Source organism: Cydia splendana, chromosome 25 (genome assembly GCF_910591565.1).
Source record: "Cydia splendana chromosome 25, ilCydSple1.2, whole genome shotgun sequence".
In the NCBI taxonomy this organism is placed as follows: domain Eukaryota; kingdom Metazoa; phylum Arthropoda; class Insecta; order Lepidoptera; family Tortricidae; genus Cydia; species Cydia splendana.
In genome coordinates this window covers 7,975,652-7,988,886 of record NC_085984.1, presented here as the reverse complement: position 1 = coordinate 7,988,886, position 13,235 = coordinate 7,975,652, and the positions used below count along the sequence as shown (strand labels likewise).

The 13,235-nt window shown below is 43.2% G+C and overlaps 1 pseudogene; it reads left to right on the top strand.

The window, feature by feature from the left end:
- Nucleotides 1–890: 890 nt before the first annotated feature.
- Nucleotides 891–12,945, top strand: LOC134802667 (uncharacterized; annotated as a pseudogene).
- The last annotated feature ends 290 nt before the right edge of the window (nucleotides 12,946–13,235 follow it).

Below are 13,235 nucleotides of genomic sequence, written 5' to 3'. Positions count from 1 at the left end.
AATCCTCGTTCAATTTCTGTCTTTTATTTTGCGATACTGAGCAGACCGTCAGTAGGTACAGTTTGTAGGAGGTATTTCCAAGGCTCTATTTCCCGTACGTAGTCGCCAGTTAAGAACCTATCCCCTGTGGTCAGCGTCTTTACGAGCAACGTGCCCTGTCTGTCTCTAAATTTTGCAATAATATAAATAGTTCCCCATAAAAAACTGTATAGTAATAAAATTATTTAACTATCAAACTTGCCCATGAAATTACACGAGAATCAGTTGAGATCGACCTGTAGAGGAAAACACCAGCCCACCAACATACGATAACGATCAAACGGTCAATTATATGAAAAAAAGTTTTCGTATGCACCCTAAATAGGTATTTTAGTAAAATAGACATAAAACATATGGTAAATATTGACTGTTGATTTCTTTTTCTTTTGTTATTCTTTCACTAATTAAGTGCCGACTTGGTATGTATCCTCCCGCGTTTGTCTATGCTCGTTCGATTACGTTGACAATGTCATGAGATGAAAAATATATTTCTTTTGATCCTGTAAAGAATCTAGTTTTATTAATGTTTTATAGCGGATAATTCCCATACGTTTCACATGGCGACGATGACTATCGGCACGTTAAGTGCATTTGAACCCAAAACGCAACAATGGGAAATATTCTGTAACAAGGTAAAACAGTTCATTTTGTTAAATGGAATAGATTCCGAGGACAAGAAACGGGCCGTCTTGTTGACTCATCTATCCGACGAAGCCTATCTTTTACTTCGTAATTTACTTCATCCTAAGGTGGTAGAAAGTTCTAAATTTGATGAGTTGATAGAAGCATTAAATAAACATCTGACCCCGAAACGTGCAACATTTGCGGATCTTAGTAAGTTCTATAACGCAATGCAAGCGGAGGCAGAAAGCGTGGAGGATTGGGCAGCTCGACTGCGAGGCTTGGCTGTACACTGTGACTTTGCATCTTCTCTCGATAAGGTGTACCGCGACCGCTTCGTTCTCGGACTGCAACCAGGAAAAGTAAGAGATCGCGTGTGTGAACAAGATGCGGCGAAACTTACTTTCGCCAAGGCCTTAGAAGTAGCGCAACAGACAGTGGTCGCGAGTCAGGCGCGCGCAACTACAGCTAGCGCCACGGCGATCGCTACTACAGTAACCAAGGAGGAACCCTTGTTGTGGACGCGCGCTGCTCGACCTGGCGCGCCGGAGAAGGCATACAAGAAAGAAGACCGTTGCGCAGTCTGTGGCATGAAGAGCCACGCGGCGGAGACATGTCGGTACAAAAACTACCGCTGCCAAAGGTGTAAAGAGAAGGGCCATCTATTGAAAATGTGCAATTCTAAGCTTAAGTCCGTTAATAATATTAATGTGGGGACAAACTCAAGTTCCGATGAAGAGGATTCAATTAGGAATTGTAAAGAATGTCAACTTTTTAACTTAAGGTCAGTTAATAACGAACCAATCCTAGTTCCTATTATTCTTGATGACAATGTTAACCTTACCATGGAAATTGACTCTGGGTCAGGCATGAATGTTATGTCAAGCGAGCTGTATTTCAAACATTTTTCACACAAGAATCTTCTAAAAACGAATATTAAAATGTGCCTTTACAATGGACATAAAATTTCGCCCTTAGGTCATTTTCATACACAAGCTAAGTTTGAAGGGCGGTCACGAAATATTCGTTTCTTTGTTGTCAAAAATGGCGGCTCCCCGCTACTTGGGCGAGAGTTTATGTCTACATTTGATATGACTATTACGTCTAAAATAAATAAAATTGATTTATTTCCAGCAAATAACCCAGAGATACGCGAATTGGTCAACAAGTATAAAGAATTATTTAACAAGGAATTAGGCTGTTATACACGATCTGAGGTTAATTTACGGTTGAAGGAAGGTACGAGTCCGAAATTTTGTAAAGCACGCCCTTTGCCTTATGCTGTTAAGGACGCAGTGGAGGCCGAACTCGCAAGGTTAGTTGAGGTCGGTATATTAGAACCAGTAAACCATTCTGAATACGCGACGCCAATTGTCCCGGTTCCAAAATCTAATGGTAGTATTAGAATATGTGCAGACTACTCTGTAACGTTAAACAAGGATATTCACGTTGATAAGTACCCCTTGCCTAGGATCGAAGAGGTTTTCGCTAAATTAAGCAATGGTCAACATTACTCAAAATTAGACTGTAGTCAGGCCTACAATCAGATTAAATTATCAAACGAGTCTCAAAAACTGACGACCATCAATACGACCAAGGGGTTGTTCATGTACAAGCGGCTCGTGTTTGGACTGGCTTGTGCTCCGGCGATTTTTCAGCGCACTATTGAGAACCTCTTGGCAGGAATTGAAGGTGTGACAGTTTTCCTTGATGACGTTTGTGTGACAGGTCCGACTAAAACTATACATTTAGAAAGATTAGAAAAAGTTTTTCAAAGATTTCAGGAATCAGGTTTTCGATTAGAAAAAAGCAAATGCGCCTTTTTTCAGGACAGTGTAACGTATTTGGGCCATATCATTAATAAGGATGGTCTACACAAATGTCCGAAAAAGGTGGAGGCAATCGCTAAAGTACCTAAGCCGTCTAATACAACAGAGTTGAAGCGTTTTTTAGGTATGGTAAATTATTACCGGAATTTTGTTCCTAATGCTTCGGCTATACTTGCGCCACTCCACGAATTATTGCGTGACGGCGTACGGTGGGTTTGGACGGATCGACAGCAGGAGGCTTTCGATTGGGTGAAGAGAGAACTTAGCAGCGATCGCGTGTTAGCACACTTCGACCCGACGGCACAGCTGGTGCTGACCGTTGATGCTGGACCCGCGGGTCTTGGAGCCGTGTTAGCACTAGTCGACGCCGCTGGTTGCGAACGTCCGCTAGCTTTCGGTTCCCGCTCTCTTTCCCAGAGTGAACGCAATTATAGTCAACTGCAAAAGGAAGCGGCTGCCATTGTCTTTGGTGTTAAACGCTTCCATCAATATCTATACGGCAGACAGGATCCGTTTATTTTAAAGACTGACCATAAGCCGTTGTTGGCAATCTTTGGACAGAAGGGAGGCATGTCAGTGACCACAGCTTCGCGGTTAGTAAGGTATGCAATATTCCTATCTGCGTACAATTATAAAATTCAATATACAACCAGTAAGGAAAATGTGGTTGCCATTTTTTTTTCAAGGGCCCCGTTGAACCAGGTACCCCAAGAGGGTTCGCAAGATGAGGTAGACAATTGTTCACCAGCCTTACATTCACTTCAATTAGAAGGATTGCCGGTCACGTATAAAGACATTCGCGAAGCGACTTCAAAAGATAGCGTGCTTAAGACGGTAATGAAATATGTTAATGATGGTTGGCCACGTAAAATTATATGTCAGAGTATCTTGCCTTATTTCTTATGTAAAACTGACCTGGAGTTAGTCGATGGTTGTCTACTTAGAGGACACCGAGTAGTAATACCCACTAAGTACAGAACCGACATTTTAAAAGAACTTCACCGGTCTCACCAAGGCATTGTTAAAACGAAAAGCGTCGCCCGTTCTCGGTTATGGTGGCCCAGCGTTGACCGCGACATCGAGCAGGCAGTAGGCGCTTGCCGCGAGTGCGTGGCGCTGCGGCCTGCGCCGCCACGCGCCGTGCCCCGGCCCTGGCCGCGACCCGCGGGACCATGGACTAGGATACATATTGACTACATGACGGTCGCGCAATCGACTTATTTAGTAGTCATTGACGCTTATAGCAAATGGCTACCCATATAACCATTCCAGTCGCAGAATCACAAAGTGGTAACTAAATGTCAGATGTGTCGTAACAGAGTCCACACAATGTGTCTAGAATTGTTTCGAAACAAAGTGTCGTCGCCGTGTCTACACTTTTCCGTAACAAGGTGTCGACACATTTGTGTGCACTTTGCGTGCGGTTTGCGACTAAATCTGACAGCAAATTTGTGACAGCAAATGTCAATATAAAATACCTCTTGAAAACCAAGGTTTGTCAAACTACCATTTGTGTCTCGTGTGCTCGTAATTCTAGTAAGTCATCATGGGCAATGCAAATGATAATAATCGACCGAAACCATATAAACACCCAACACACGTCAACCTTTTACAGAAAAGTTTTTAAAGAAATGCAATAAGCTACTTAGGTCAGGCAACGAATGCTCCAAAAGTTGTAGAGGGAAATGCTCGGAACACAATTTTTGACTCCGTAACTCGGTTTGACAAGTTAGGAGGTGAACATATCAAAAGTCCCCGGCCGTAGCCCTTGAGCGGGGGGGAGAGAGGGGGCTTTGAAGGTCCCATTTTCCGGTTTTTCGATTATATCTCGGAAACTATGCATCTCACCGACATGGCCACTTATACAAAATGAAAGTTAATTTAATTTGTTACAAGTTTATTCAGTAAATTTTTTCGATATGTTGAATAGTTTTTGAGATATCCGCTCTTGAAAGTTTATTTAGGGCTCTCAATTTTATCTTGATATATCTATATCAGTGAAGGTGCTAGGACGTGTTTGGTATCGTTTTCGTATAAATCTGGGGTGCTGAATCCATTTAAGGTATCACATTGACACCATTCCACAAAATAAAAAAAAAAACTTTTTAGGGTTCCGTACCTCAAAAGGAAAAAACGGAACCCTTATAGGATCACTCGTGCGTCTGTATGTATGTCCGTCTGAATACACAAAATAGTTCTTTACCTATAGATGACAGGAAAACCTATTAGAAATGTGCAGTCAAGCGCGAGTCGGACTTAATGTACGGAACCCTTAATACGCGAGTCCGACTCGCACTTGGCCGGTTTTTTTGAAACTCTTCTTGACGCTTAACCGCTGAACCGATTTCGTTGAAATTTGGTATAGAAATAGTTTGCGTCCCGGAACAGGACATAGGATAGATCTTATAACCAAAATCATCTTTTGAAGGTGTGAAAAGTGGCGTGGAAATTTGTACGGGAAATCAATAACCGCTGAACCGATTTATATGAAATTTGGGATGGTCTACATCTTTGATTTAGTTAAAAATGATGAAAAAACATGACTTCAAACCTAAACTTAAACAGTATTAACTTCAAGAAGTCAATTCTGAATTCCCCCCTACACCTCATTTCACACCTTTAAAGGATGATTTTTGAGATAACTTATTATATCCTATCTCGGGACTCAAAATATATGTGTACCAAATTTAAATTAAAACTGTTCAGCAGTTTAAGCGTGAAGAGGAGTTTAAAAGAAAGTATTTTAATAAGTTTATATGTTTTTACTTCGGAATGGTGTCAATGTGATACCTTAACTAAATTTGGTACTGCGAATTTATACGAAAACGATACCAAACATGGCCTCGTAGCTTTACTGTTGTAGAAGTCAAAATAAAATTGAGAGCCCTAAATTCTTATTACTTGGCCAAACTTGTGTAGAAGGAAAAGGTAAAATAAAAGTCTTCGGCAGGAATATAAGACACAAATATATATTTTTTTTGCGTTACTATTTCATTCATCAAATATAAACATACCTTGATATTTCATATTATTATATTATTATTATATTATTATATTCTAGTGAGATCCTCATAGATAAACAAAAACATTTACTTAAAAAATTACAAGGTCGAAATGTCACGGAACTTGTGAGAGTAATATGTGAAAAATATAAACTTTTATGACAAAAAAAATCTGGACACAATTTAAGAATCACCCAATTGCGTCGAGGAATCATCTGTATTTTTGCTTGTTTCATTACCTCCTCGCTTCTTTTTTGTCCTTTGTATTCTGTAGCAATTTGTTAGATCTGAAAATAAAGATAACTTGCGTCGTCACGGATGTCGATTTATAGGTTTTAGGGAGTGCAGAATTCGAAAACGATGATCATTTTATAATCCAAGATGGCGGCTACGTATTTTGTCATAAAAGTGGAATCCAAAATAGTCATCATTATCGAAATCTGCGCCCCCTAAAACCTATAAAACGACATCCATGACGACTTTTATGACATAGTGCATGGCCGCCATCTTGGAATCCAAAATAGTCATCATTTTCGAAATCTGCGCCCCCTAAAACCTATAAAACGACATCCATGACGACTTTTATGACATAGTGCATTGCCGCCATTTTTAAATTGAAAATGCTATCATTTTCGAAATCTGCGCCCCCCAAAACCTATAAAACGACACCCATGACGACTTTTATGACATAGTGCATGGCCGCCATTTTGGATTCCAAAATGGTCATCATTTTCGAAAGCGGGGCCCCCTAAAACCTATAAAACGACATCCATGACGACTTTTATGACATAGTGCATGGCCGCCATCTTGGAATCCAAAATGGTTATCATTTTCGAAATCTGCGCCCCCTAAAACCTATAAAACGACACCCATGACGACTTTTATGGCATAGTGCATGGCCGCCATTTTGGATTCCAAAATGGTCATCATTTTCAAAATTGGGGCCCCCCCTAAAACGTATAAAACGACATCCATGACGACTTTTATGACACAGTGCATGGCCGCCATTTCGGATTCCAAAATGGTCATTATTTTCGAAATCGGCACTCCCTAAAACCTATATATCGACACCCATCTCGACTTTTATGACAAAGTGTTTTGCTACCATCTGCATGCAAGACATTTCTATTATTTTTACGTACAAAAATGGCCCCCTGTCAACTTTCAATCGAGATTTAATCGATAATTTATTCGATTAATATTCAGATTAATTCAATTTCAATCTATGTTAGGTCGACTAAACTAATCGCGATTAAAATTTGAGAATTAACTTTTTTTATTCCATTAATTAGTCGAATAAACAGTTAATCGATTAATGCCCATCTCTGACCACGGCATTTTTACACTTTGAGAATATCTGAAAACAAATCAAAACAAGGAGCCATTTTGCAAATCCAGTAACATACCAGTAACTTTGTTATTACTTTTGACAGCGCGTGTCATGTGTCAACACAGAGTCGACACAAAGTCGAAACATTGCAACTACTTTGTGACTGCAATATTTCTCAGCCTTAAACCATATTTATACATCATAATTAACAAGTTTCGTAGTATGTAAAGCGTTATTTCTGTTATTTAAGTATAGTATACGCATCGAAGTACTAAAAATGCTTCAAATAATATAGTTATGAACACAGGCACTGAGAAGTAAACAATTTCATTTCCGGCTAAACTAAAACAATGTGGTGGCGCGTTGATTATATTACACTTAGTTTATCAAATCACTCGAGCAGTTTAATTCCCCATAATAATTTAAGTCATATTGTAATATAAATGCAAACAATATATAATTACGTCTTGTAATCCGTTTTAGAGATGGCGTATTAATGTCACTTATTTTTATTTAAGTATTTTTCCATCTGACAGTTTCCATTTGACAGGAACAAAATGAACGAATGAACGAATGATTTTGGCATAAAGTAGTCGCAAACCCGAAACAATGTGTGCACACGGCGACCACACTTTATGTCACTTTGTGTCATGTGTCGACCCTTCCCCATTTCTGGTAACTGTGTCGACACGGCGACGACTCTGCGACTGGAATTGTGACCGAAACAGACGGTGTCGACACAAGATGTGTCAACACCGCGTCGTAACGGCGACTGGAAATGGTTGTATGGGTAGAATGTATTGATATGTCTAGTGGTACAACTACCAAACACTTGCTTACAAAATTAAACGAATTATGTTCTAGGTTCGGCCTCCCTGAAACGATTGTGTCAGATAATGACGTCAAAATAGCTTCTCAGGAGTTTATTGATTGTTGTAAGTTTAACGGTATCTCGTATCTCACTTCACCAATTTACCATCCATGCAGCAATGGACAGGCGGAGAATAGTGTTAAAACCAGTAAAAAAAAGATCAAGGCTATTTTAGATACTCATACCTGTAAGCATAAAATTAATGAAAAGCTTCAAGAATATTTGTTTGAGTATCGAAATACTGTACATTGCTCGACCGGCGCGTCCCCTGCGCGGTTAATGATGGGCCGTGACTTACGCTGCAGATTGGATCTGTTACGCCCACCGTGTAAAAAACAATCGGATCAGTTAGAGGAAATTATACAAACTTGTAATGATTCTAGGACATTTCGTGTGGACGATTGGGTGTGGTGTCGCTCATATGTTAATAGGAAACCCGTGTGGCACAAGGGTAAAATAATAGATAAAATAGGAAACCGAATGTATTTAGTTAAGTTAGATATTAATAATTTAATTTGTAAACGTCATATTGACCAATTGAGGCGTTACGTTAGTAACCCAGATGTACACCTCGAGCGCGAGGTAGCACATTCGTCATCCGCCTCTTCTACGCCATTCCAATTGATAGACGATGACCCCGCGGACGAGTGGCAAGACGCGACGGATGGGGAAGCACAGGTAGACGTAGGAGAGCTGCCGCAGCATCTAGAGGAGAGGGAAGTACCGCCGGCAGAGGTCGGAGAGCCCACACCTCCAGTGACGGTGGAAGCAACAGAATTGCCACCACCGACAGTTGAGGTCGAACGCTTAGGGAGTAGAGTTTTGAGACCCCGGAAGGTTGTTAATTATAAAGTTTAATTTATGTTTAAGGTTGTTGTTATTTATGTACAACTTTGGTGCAGTTGCAATGTGTTGATTTTAGTTAGATATGTTTATTTATAGCTTCTGGCTCTTCAGCTAAGGGTGGAGGAGCTGGTATGTATCCTCCCGCGTTTGTCTATGCTCGTTCGATTACGTTGACAATGTCATGAGATGAAAAATATATTTCTTTTGATCCTGTAAAGAATCTAGTTTTATTAATGTTTTATAGCGGATAATTCCCATACGTTTCACGACTAATCGGCCATTTTTGCCGACTAGTCGCCGACTAATCGCCGACTACAAATGTGGCCGGATAGTCGGCTTTCCCGACTAGTCGGCGACTAGTCGGTACATCCCTAGTTTATATCAATTGCTGTTTGCCCAGCAGTGGGACTCAAAATAGGCTATAAAAATTGTGCCACAAACCATTACGAGTTAGGTAGAAGTACTAGTGCTCGCCGCTGCACTAGTATTCGACATGGGCACTTTATGTCAAAGTAATATAGGTTAAATTTGAATGGCGATGATTTTTCTGTATTCAAATTTAATCCTTGTCACTTTGACATAAAGTGTCCAGCATGTCTAATACTAGTGCAGCGTCAAGCACTAGTAAATTTTTGTATTGTGTACATACGTTCAGGTCAAATCTTGCAAGATAAATTATAATTAGACTACCCATTATTAGATTAAGCTGAAACTTCACATATTGCCATAATTTTTTGTTGACCGCGTCCGTAGGCGAAGCACTTGTGCTTCTTGACTCTAGATACCCTACACGTGACCCCTGGGTAGTGCTAAATGGTCAACACAATTCCTTCGGGTAGTGGGGTTTGTCAGTGGTCCCACGTAATTTCAAATCACTGTACATAAGCTGGTGGTAGAGTCCTAAAGAGGACGATCATTTCAGTCCAAAGGGTTCGTCTGGATAGCAACCACCTTCGCATTGTAGTTGGCCGCAAAGCATCCTTCCCTGTTGATGTGTTCCGGTTGAGTGCGCGAAATCCAGCCCCCCTTATCCGATCAACTAAAGTTCCGGAAGTCCTTGGTCTGCTGAGGCCTGTTACCTCGCACTGCTGCTTCAGGCGTGCTTCCTTGGCACGGGGGCCAGGGAGACCCGGTGAAACGGTTGTCCGCTGGCCGCCCGCTGGTTCGTAGAGGACCCGAACCCCGGCCGTCCCTGCTGGGGAGGCTGTCCTGCCGCCAGTGAAAAAAGCCTGTGTGTTGGTCGCTGCGCCGGAATGGGAAACCGGAGTGGAACGTAGCGCCTGGCCACGGGTCGGACCGGGGACCGGGGGCCCTTCCGTCCCCCGTGTCAGGGAATCACTCTACCTGTTGCGTCTAGGTGAGGATTGGCCTTGCCTGTGACCTTGTGACTGTGGGTATTTTGGTTGATCCACTTTTTTCCCTTTATTACCCACTCATTCCAAATATGAATAAACGAAACAAGAAAAACCGTAATATAGCGGCTTCGTTTTCCACACTCACTGTGGATTTTTGTAACACCAGAGGACTCCACTCCAACCTCAATTCCGTCCACCACCACCTTGAGACAGACAAGCCGGCCTTGCTTTTCTTGACGGAGACACAGATATCTACCCCGGCCGACATCTCTTACCTTATGTACCCTGGATACAGCCTCGAACACAAGTTCGTGTCACGGGCTGGAGTGTGCATATTTGTCCGGGATGATATCTGCTGTCGTCGTTTGGGCAGTCTTGAAGATAGAGATCTGTCACTTATTTGGGCGCGCGTAGATTACGGTGGCCACGTCCGTATCTATGTGTGCTTATACAGGTCTCACAGCGGAGACTCGGAAACCAATCGCCTGCTGGAGCGTATCCAAGTGAGACTCAGCGAAGTTCTCGAGCGGCTTCCCTCAGCGGAGTTAGTGATCCTTGGTGACTTCAACGCGCACCACAGCGAGCGCAGCGAGCAGGACACAGCTTTGCTGCAGCGTATGATCTCTCGCAAATAGTCGATGGTCCCACTAGAATTCCGGACATCGAAGGTCATACCCCTGCTCTCTTAGACCTACTGCTGACCTCGCATCCAGAACGCCACCAGGTATCCCGTCTTGCACCCTTGGGTTCGTCAGACCATTGCCTGGTGCGTTCTGTTGTTACCACGGAGCGGACAGGGCAATCTCGACCTTCTGGGTTGCGCCGTGTCTGGCACTATGGATCAGCAGATTGGGATGGACTGCGGGAGTTTTATGCGTCCTACCCTTGGGGGCAGCTCTGCTTCTCCTCGGATGATCTTGACAACTGTGCGAAATTCGTAGCTGACACGATCCTGCTAGGTATGGAATGCTTCGTTCCTAGCACATTAGTTCGTGTTGGCAATCGTTCTCAGCCCTGGTTTGGTCGAGCGTGCGCTGAAGCCCGTAAATCAAAGGAAGAAGCTTACCAAGCCTGGGCTGCTGCGCGTCAGGTCAATGATCGTAACTGTTCCGAATTGAAGAAGCGACTTAATGCTGCTACTAGGTCTTGTAAGAAGCGAATTGTTGCAGCCAAGTTCATACAACAATAACATACCCGCAGAATTGGTGAGAGACTAGTCAGTCAGCCCTCTGGGTCCCGAACTTTCTGGTCTCTCGCCAAAGCTGTTCAGGGGAACTTTTGCAGGGTCTCCTTACCATCCTTGCACAAACCCGATGACTCACTGGCTCATTCCGCAAAAGAGAAAGCAGACCTACTTTGCTCTCTATTTGCGTCGAATTCTACACTGGACGACGGGGGCAATACACCTCCCACTATTCCGCAATGCGAGTACTCTACTCGTATGCCCGAGGTCCGCTTTACTCAAAGCGCAGTAAGGCGTGCTCTCTTTGCCCTCGACGTCAAGAAGTCCAGTGGGCCAGACGGTATTCCTGCTGTTGTATTAAAAACGTGCGCCGTTAGCTCCGGTTCTGACGCGACTATTCTCGCTCTCATACCGCTCAGGGAAATTCCCGTCTTCCTGGAAGATTGCCTGGGTTCACCCTATACCCAAAAAGGGTGACCGTACTGACCCTTCCAACTACCGGCCTATTGCGATCACCTCCCTGCTCTCTAAGGTGAGCGTGTGGTAAACAACCAGCTCCTTAAGTACCTCGAAGACCACCAGCTAATTAGCGACCGGCAATACGGGTTTCGCCGTGGTCGAGGCGCTGGAGACCTTCTTGTTTACCTCACTCACCGATGGGCCACCGCCATAGAGAGTAAGGGAGAGGCACTGGCTGTTAGCCTGGATATCGCAAAGGCCTTCGATAGGGTTTGGCATAAGGCACTTCTCTCAAAACTTCCCTCATACGGGCTTCCTAAGTGCACATGGGTTTCCAGCTTCCTGTGTGGGCGTAGCATTTCAGTCGTCACTGACGGAATATGCTCGGACTATAAGCCCATAAACGCTGGCTGTTCCTTCTGCATATCAATGATATGTTATTGACTAACAATATTTATTGCTATGCAGATGACAGCACTGGCGATAGCTGTTATACAGGTCGTGTAAACGCCCGCCCTGAGCAGGTGTCGGAGTGTAGGATGCGACTTGTGTCTGAAATCGAGACGTCCCTTAAACAGGTCTCCGAGTGGGGTAGACGTAACCTCGTCCAGTTCAACCCCAGTAAGACACAAGTCTGTGCGTTTTCCGCTAAAAAAGCCCCATTTGTCACGGCGCCAAACTTTCAGGGCATTCCCCTTACCATGGCTAAAAGTATCGGGATACTTGGTGTCGATATTACGAACGAAGTCCAGTTTCGGAGTCATTTGGAACATAAAGCCAAACTGGCCTCCAAAAAGCTTGGAGTGCTTAACAGAGCCAAACAGTACTTCACACCTAGTCACCGGCTTTTGTTATATAAAGCGCAGGTTCGACCTCATATGGAGTACTGTTCTCATCTCCGGTCTGGCGCTCCACAATACCAGCTCCTTCCTCTTGACTCCATCCAACGGCGGGCAGTTCGTATTGTCGGCGATCCCGAACTTACTGACGGCTTAGAACCTCTTAGCCTTCGGAGAGACGTTGGCTCTCTTTGCATGTTCTACCGTCTGTACAATGGGGAGTGCTCGGAAGAACTTTTTGATTTGGTGCCATCGTCTCGTTTCTATCACCGCACCTCCCGCCAAAGGAGCAAAGTTCATCCCCACTTCTTAGATACATGGCACACCAAGAATAAGCGGGCATCTCGCTCGTTTCTTCCCAGAACGTGCAGAATGTGGAATGACTTGCCTCCTGAGGTATTTTCTTTGCGCTACGACATGGGATTCTTCAAGAAGCGGGTATTTAGGGTTCTCAAGGGTCGGCAACGCTTAAGTGGCTCCTGTGATGTTGCTTATGTCCATGGGCGACGATGACCGCTTCCCATCAGGCGGCTCGTCTGCTCGCTTGCTGACTATAACATAAAAAAATATATATATTATGGTACCATCAAGTCATGAGAAAGTATTTTTCACCACACCAGCTCGGAAAGGCTTACTTTGCACTTCAAAAACGGATAGCAAAGTTGCACTTTGCTATCAGTAATTCACATGTGAGGCAAAGTAATCAAATGCAAATTTTGAGTTGTTTTCTTATGTTTTCTGGTAGAATTGACTTTTAAATTATGATTTTGGATGATAAATATTTAATAAGATTCATTTGAATTTGATTTGGTTTTATTTTGTTCGATATTTTACATTTAATATTTGCTTCGGGTTGGTGTG